The sequence below is a fragment of the Triticum dicoccoides genome, chromosome 4A (genome assembly GCF_002162155.2).
Source record: "Triticum dicoccoides isolate Atlit2015 ecotype Zavitan chromosome 4A, WEW_v2.0, whole genome shotgun sequence".
Lineage (NCBI taxonomy): Eukaryota > Viridiplantae > Streptophyta > Magnoliopsida > Poales > Poaceae > Triticum > Triticum dicoccoides.
The window spans coordinates 628,993,367-629,001,709 of NC_041386.1; positions in this window are offsets into that span (position 1 = coordinate 628,993,367).

Sequence of the window (8,343 nt, forward strand, 5' to 3'; positions counted from 1 at the left end):
ATTTCCTCCTCCCGGAGGGAAGTTTCCCCGGTAGAACAGCTCTGCTGGAGCCCTAGATTGGTTCCGCCAAGGTCCCGCCTCGTGGCGGCGGAGTTTCGTCCCGTGAGCTAGCTTCTGATTTTTCCTCGGACGAAAGACTCCATATAGCCAAAGATAGGCATCGGAGGGCCACCAGGGGGCCCACGAGGCAGGGGGCACGCCCAGGGGGTAGGGCGCGCCCCCACCCTCGTGGCTGGTGGGTGGCTCCCCTCTGGTGCTTTTTCGCTCAGTATTTTTATATATTCTAAAAATAACTTCTGTGAAGTTTCAGTAGTTTTGGAGCTGTGCAGAATAGGTCTCTAATATTTGCTCCTTTTCCAGCCCAGAATTCCAGCTGCCGGCATTCCCCCTCTTCATGTAAACCTTGTAAAATAAGGGAGAATAGGTATCAGTATTGTGACATAATGTGTAATAACAGTCCATAATGCAATAAATATCGATATAAAACCATGATGCAAAATGGACGTATCAATACATTACCAAGGTTCATCCATATCTTCGAGAACTAGGGGAGAACTACTCCCACATGGTGACGATAAGCATCGTATGAATGGCGGTGACAAACATGGATGATAACATCGAGTAATACATGTAGGGATCCACGAGGGTTAAGTATTACAATGCTATGGAGATGGGATGGTGATGAAGAAGATGATGGTGGTGTTGATATTAGCGTCTCCTTGCGCAAGGTGATGGTGATGATAGTGTCCTCCGTGCCAATCCCCCCTCTGAATGCCTTCTGGAGGCTAGGTTTCGGCATTCTGGGGAGGTTTTTGGGAGCTATGGCCATCTGATCCTCGATTCAATCGTGCGAGGGTGAAGTAGTTGACCAGAAGGCAGCGACGATGCGTGGTATGATTGGTGGTACGTGTGTGCACTCGAACCATACACTGTCGAGCGCTCTGGACTGCTCTGTGAGTCATCCTTCTCCTAGAATCGCCTGCCATGGTAAAGCGGACGTCGACCTACTGCTACGCTGCATAGTGTCTTGCGTGAGATGATGCGCCGATAGGCAGCGTGCAGCATATATGGTCATGATATCTGACATGGGTCAATCCAAAAAGGTTAAGTTGTACAAATCTGGGTCATAGCTCGAGACAGATCCCAACCCAAGCGCAGCAAAATGGAATAACTCACAACCAAGCCGACCTTTGACGCATTATGTGTTCGTGTTGCAAACATCATCAATCATCATCATCACTATTATTAACGGGGATTCCACGTTCATCGTGATGGTTCAACCAGTGTCCTCCCTCCTACCCTCCGCATGGAAAAAATACAGAAAAAGTTGGTGTTGGATTGCAAAAATCTTTTAAAGAATGCACGTCCTCCCACCTTATCCACTCCACCTCGAGGGCTCTCTCTCTATCTCTCTCCCCTGAACATGAACCATGCGGTGGCCGGTGCCCCCATCTCCCGCGTCCACCCCGACGCCTCTGAGGGAGTCCTGGATTAGGGGGTCTCCGGACAGCCAGACTATATCCTTTGGCCGGACTGTTGGACTATGAAGATACAAGATTGAAGACTTCGTCCCATGTCCGGATTGGACTTTCCTTGGCGTGGAAGGCAAGATTGGCAATATGGATATGTAGATCTCCTTCCTTGTAACCGACTCTGTGTAACCCTAGCCCCCTCCGGTGTCTATATAAACCGGATGGTTTAGTCCGTAGGACAACATATAATGAGACCATAGTGCTAGCTTCTAGGGTTTAGCCTCTACGATCTCGTGGTAGATCAACTCTTGTAATACTCATATCATCAAGAACAATCAAGCAGGGCGTAGGGTATTACCTCCATCAAGAGGGCCCGAACCTGGGTAAACATCGTGTCCCCTGCCTCCTGTTACCATCCGCCTTAGACGCATAGTTCGAGACCCCCTACCCGAGATCCGCCAGTTTTGAAACCGACATTGGTGCTTTCATTGAGAGTTCCGTTGTGCCGTCACCGTAAGGCTTGATGGCTCCTTCGATCATCGGTAACGATGCGGTCTAGGGTGAGGTTTTCCTCCCCGGACAGATCTTCGTGGGTGGCTTCGCACTTCGGCCCAATTCGCTTGGCCATCTGGAGCAGATCGAGAGCTACATCCCTGGCCATCAGGTCAGGTTTAGAAACTTAAACTACACTGCTGACATCCGCGGAGACTTGATCTTCGACGGATTCGAGCCCATGTCAGGTGCGCGGCACAGTCACGATGAGCATGACGTAACTCTGTCGCCGGACAGTGTTCGGGAGATCGCATCTGCAACTACTCCAGCCGTCAATCCAGAGAAAATTGCGCCATCCGAGAGCGGAGGGATAGACCCCGCCATGGAGGCTGCACTTTCAATGGCGATAGAGCCGGATACTAACTTCACCCCTTACGAGAGCCGTGTCGCCGAACCACTGGATTCATCTCTGGCCATGGACTCCGAGCCGCTTACATCCGTGCCTGTCGAATCCGACTGGGGGCCGATCATGGAATTCACCTCCGCGGATATCTTTCAGCACTCACCTTTCGGCGATGTGCTAAATTCATTAAGGTCTCTCTCCTTGTCAGGAGAACCTCGGCCGAACTATGTCCGGCTAGAATGGGATGCAGACGACGAAGAAATTCGCTGCCCACCCACCACCCACTTAGTGCCACTGTCGACGATTTAACCGACATGCTCGACTTCGACTCCGAAGACATCGACGGTATGGACGACGATGCAGGAGACGAACAGGACAAACCGCCCACACAGTGTTGGACCGCCACCTCATCATATGATATATACATGGTGGATACCCCCAAAGAAGGCAATGACGACGAGACAACGGAGGATGACCCCTCCAATAAGCAACCAAAGCCCCGACGTTAGCGGTGCCGCTCTAAGTCCCGCCACAGCAAAAGTAGTGATACTGGCACAGGAGACAATAACACTCCGGATAGTGCCGAAGACAACCACAATCCCCTCCAGCACAATGTAAAGCCGGAGGATGAACAAGCTAGCCCTCCAGAGCAGGCAACAGATGGAGAACCAGAGGAGGACAATTGCATGCCTCTCTCCGAAGACGAGGCAATCCTCGGCGACGAAGAATTTATCATGCCTGAGGATCCCGTCGAGCAGGAGCGTTTCAAGCGCCGGCTTATGGCCACAACAAATAGCCTGAAGAAAAAGCAACAACAGCTTCAAGCTGATCAAGACTTGCTAGCAGACAGCTGGACCGAAGTCCTTGCGGCCGAGGAATTCAAACTCGAGCGCCCCTCTAAGAGTTACCCAAAACGCAGGTTGCTACCTCACCTCGAGAAGGAAGCATTGAAACCTCCATCACCAGTGTACGATGCGGCTGACCGGCCACGGCGTGGCCGAGCCGGAGAGGCGTTTCAGCCGAAGTTCAGCCCACACCCCGCCGCCACTCAACCAAAAACACCATGGCCCGGGGCAACACATGGGACCTGCGAGACATATTGGACAGTAAGGCAAAACTCGCAAGGTCAATATACGGGTCACGGGCGCGTGCGCCAACGCGAGACGATGATCATCGCGCTGGATACACCAAAGGTAAATCCGGCCGGGCAGAATACAGCAGACAAGACTCATATGAACTGCGTCGTGATATAGCCCGGCACAGAGGCGCTGCACACCCCCTATGCTTCACTGATGAAGTTATGGATCACGAATTCCCGAAGGGTTTTAAACCCGTAAATATCAAATCGTATGATGGTACAACAGATCCCGCTGTATGGATCGAGGATTTCCTCCTTCACATCCACATGGCTCGCGGTGATGATCTACATGCCATCAAGTACCTCCCACTAAAACTCAAAGGACCAGTTCGGCATTGGCTGAATAGCTTGCCAGCAGACTCCGTCGGCAGTTGGGAGGATTTGGAAGATGCATTCATTGACAACTTCCAGGGCACTTATGTGCGACCACCGGATGCTGATGACTTGAGCCATATAACTCATCACCCAGGGGAATCGACCAGGCAATTCTGGACACGGTTCCTAACTAAGAAAAACCAAATTGTCAACTGTCTGGATGCAGAGGCCTTAGTGGCATTCAAGCATAACATCCGCGATGAGTGGCTCGCCCGGCACCTCGGCCAGGAGAAGACGAAGTCTATGGCAGCCCTCACGACACTCATGAACCGCTTTTACGCGGGCAAGGATAGCTGGCTGGCTCGCAGCAACAACACATCCAGGAATCCGGGCACTCCGGATAACAAAGATGCCAACGACAAACCACGACGCAACAAACACAAGCACCGCAAATATGGTGATAAAACCAATAATACGGCAGTTAATGTCGGGTTCATGGTCTCAAAGTCTGGTCAACGGAAGGAGCCGCCCAAAAATACAAATCCGGGTCCGTCTAGTCTGGACCGCATACTCGCTCGTTAATGCCAAATTCATGGCACCCCAGAAACGCCAGCCACCCATACCAACAGAGAATGCTGGATCTTCAAACAAGCCGGCAAGGCAGGCTCCAAACAAGAAGAGGGGTCTCAAAGCGACGATAGCGACGAAGAGCCCAGATTTCCGAACACAGGAGGGCAAAAGAAATCCCCCCCATACTCAATCGGTGAATGTGGTAAATACCACCCAAACGGCCCACTTGGACCAGATATACACCCTCAAGGATGGCGGCTCAACGGAACTCACCGTCCCACAATATAAGCTAGGGCCGGTCACCTTCAACTGCATTGATCGTCCGGTTAACGCCAATCGGGGCAATCCAGCCACACTAATCCTCGACCCAATAGTAGACGGGTTCCACCTCACTCGAGTCCTTATGGACGGAGGTAGCTGTCGTGGTTCTAAGCCTGACAGTAGAGTGGGGGGTAGGTATGGAGAGGCAAGGTCCTAGCTATGGAGAGGTTGTAAGCACAAAGGATGTACGAGTTCAGGCCCTTCTCGGAAGAAGTAACAGCCCTACGTCTCGGAGCCCGGAGGCGGTCGAGTGGATTATGAATGTATGGATTACAAGGTGCCGAACCCTTCTGCCTGTGGAGGGGGGTGGCTTATATAGAGTGCGCCAGGACCCCAGCCAGCCCACGTAGGAGAGGGTTTAAGGTGAGTTAAGTCTGGGGCGTTACTGGTAACGCCCCACATAAAGTGCCTTTACTATTATAAAGTCTACTTAATTACAGGCCGTTGCGGTGCAGAGTGCCTCTTGACCTCCTGGTGGTCGAGTGAGTCTTCGTGGTCGAGTCCTTCAGGCCAGTCGAGTGAATCCTCGTTGGTCGACTGGAAGGCGACCTCTTCTAGGGATGTCCTAGGGTAAGTTACTTGGAACAGGTCCATGACCCTACCCTAGGTACATAACCCCATCATTAGCCCCCGAATGGATTGAGGCTTCGAGTGAAGAAGGAGTTGATGTCGTTTCCGATTAACCTTTGCGCTCTAGTTGTGCGCTGTTCTGGATCAAAGAATCTCTTCGTTGACAGGGAGCAATTTGTCTTCGGTCGACTCGATCCATTCTATTTTTGCGTCGAGTGATCTTTCGAGCTTCGACGATCTCCGAGCGACGGATCGCCGGAAACACCGCGTCTGACAGACTGATTTGTTGCTCGCGGATTCCGTGGGGTGCGAAATTTGGGGGCGCGCGCGAAGCGGGGCAGACCGCGGCGTTCGGATGGGACGGGGCATAGCCGCCTCGATCTCCGCGCCGCCTTTTTCGCCACGTATCCAGTCCTCATAACTGCTCCCAGATATGATTAGATCGACCGGGCCCACATGTCAGCCACTTGGAAGGGACCTTATAAATGTGCCCGGCGAGGATTTCTGTGCTGCGCCTCAGCATTCTCCCTCTCTCCCTCTGCTTCCTTCCTCCCTGCTCAGCGTGCCCGCTCTCGCCCCCGCACCACTTCCCTTCGTGCATCTCACTGGCGACCATGGCCAAGGAGAAGACGGCGGCGCTGGAGCGTGCCAAGAAGGCGTCGGCATCGGAGAAGGCGAAGGGGAGATCCACCAGCCGTAGAGGGTCCTCGTCCAGATCCCGCCTGCCGAAAGGCTGGGTCCAAGGAGACTGGATCCAGTCGACCATCACGGAGACGGACCTCCTCGACATGGCCAACGAGGGCTTGATCCCTCACGGAGCTGTGAGGTTGCCGGGGAAGGAGTGGCAGCCACAGCCAGAAGAGGGTGAGTGTGTGCTTCTGGCCACTCATGTTGATCGTGGGTTTTCCTTGCCGCCAAGCATTTTCTTCCGTGGCTTCTTGAATTTCTTTGGAGCGCAGCTCCACCACTTTACCCCAAACTCCATTGCCTATCTTGCTGCATTCGTGTCCATGTGTGAGGGTTTCTTGGGCTGTCGACCGCACTGGGGTTTGTTCAAACGTATTTTCACGTGTCGCTCTCAGACCGTGAAGAAGGCGAGCCCAGGTGATGAGAAGACCCGAGTCGTCCAAATGTGTGGGGGCCTGGGGATTCAGGTGAGGAACAATAGCACCTTCCCGCCCATGTCCTTTCCCGAGTCCGTCAGAGGCTGGCAGTCGACTTGGTTCTACTGTCAGGTCCAGTCGACGCCAGGGCAGTCGAGTGGACTCCCTCCGTTTACCATGGACCGAGTGAACAAGCCCTCCCCTCTGAAGCTGATTCCGGAGGAGAAAGCCGACGTGAAGATGTTGATGGAGCGCGTGGTGCAGTTGGTTCGGGAGGGGGTGACGGGCATGGATCTTCTGGAGGTCTTCCTCAGGCGTCGCATCCAACCCCTTCAATTCCGGAGCCACTGCATGTGGTTGTACTGTGGGCCCGAAGACGAGACTAGGGTCCATCCGGAAGAAGTCGACGATGCCACTCTGGAAAGATGGATGGTAGCCGTTACCGGAAACAGGGACAACCCGCGCGGAGCCAGAAGGATTCCTCCACTCGACCACAACAGCGACCCAAACAAGGTACACTTGCTCTGCTTTCCATTGTGTCCTTGTCGTATTCATTTCTGCTAACCCTGCCGACTGGTCGACTGATCCTTGTTTGGGCATCTGCTAGGCCTTCACCGAGTTGTACTCGATGCCCAATGGGGCACAAGCTTCGACTGAGGAAGGCGAGGCGAGCGGGGGCGAGGCGAGTGGGGGCGAGAGCCAGGAAGAGGAGGAATGGGACTCGGATGCTGCAGGGGATGATGACGACGATGATGATGATGAAGGTGATGAAGATGACATCGAGGACGAGGAAGAAGAGGAGGAGGAGGTCGTTCCACCGCGCTCAGAAAGGCGGTCGAAGCTTGTCCACGACCCTTCGACCGAACGTGGTAAGGGGGTTGCGACCGCCACTCAGTCGACCAAGCGCCCTCGGACCACCTCTCTGGCGCCGACTGAAAAGGCGCCGAAGCAGCCCAGGGCGGCCTCATCGAAGCCGACCAAGCTCCTGCCGAAGATGAAGGTGTCCATCCCCACCATATCAGGGTAATTGTGTTGCTCATATTTTCTTATTCTGTGCGAACTTTATCTCTGGTCGACGCTGAGGTTAGTCGACTGATCCTTTGGAGTTGCAGTGCTGCTACTTCTGAGACCTCGGCCCGGGCCGATGACCACGAGATGGAGGATGCAGCAACTTCGAATCCAGGTACTGTGTTCTTAATACCATTCTTAGTCGACTGACTCGCGATCTCTGATCCTGGTCCTTCTCCGCAGCTCCACCCAACACTGTTATCGATCTTCCTGATGATGATGAGGATTAAGAGCCGCTGAAGCACAGGAGGAGTCGGAAAGCGTCCGCCAGTAAGGTGCCTCAGGATGTGCCGGCGCCTGAAATTCTGACTGTGGAGGAAGAGAACACCACTCGACACACGGTGACCTTCGCGAATCCACTGACGAGTGCTCAGCAGCCTTCCCTCTTCATGACGCACCACGTCCCGGAGGACCAAGCTGGCGCAGCGAAGGAGGCGATACGCCAAGCGGGACTCATGATGGAGCAGCTGAAGACCATCCGGGACGCGAGCCAGGCAGCTTATGACGCCAGTTCTGCCCTCCAAAGCAATGTCCAGGTCAGTCGACCGCTGTTTGTTCTGTTGGATATGCTACCAAAAACTTTTCTTTTCCGGAATTTATATTAGTCACCCACTGGGTGTGTCGAATAAACTCCGTGTTAGCGGGGGCACGCTGAGTGCACCCGCTGGGTGTAGTCCCCAAGGCTAAGGTCGACTGCTGGCAGTCGGCCTTAGGCTTTATGATGTCAATCTTTCTGTCAGTCGACTGGTCGACTGGATTTCGCAAACCGGTGGGGGCACGCTGAGTGCACCCACTGGGTGTAGTCCCCAAGGCTAAGGTCGACTGCTGGCAGTCGGCCTTAGGCTTTATGATGTCAATCTTTCTGTCAGTCGACTGGTCGACTGGATTTCG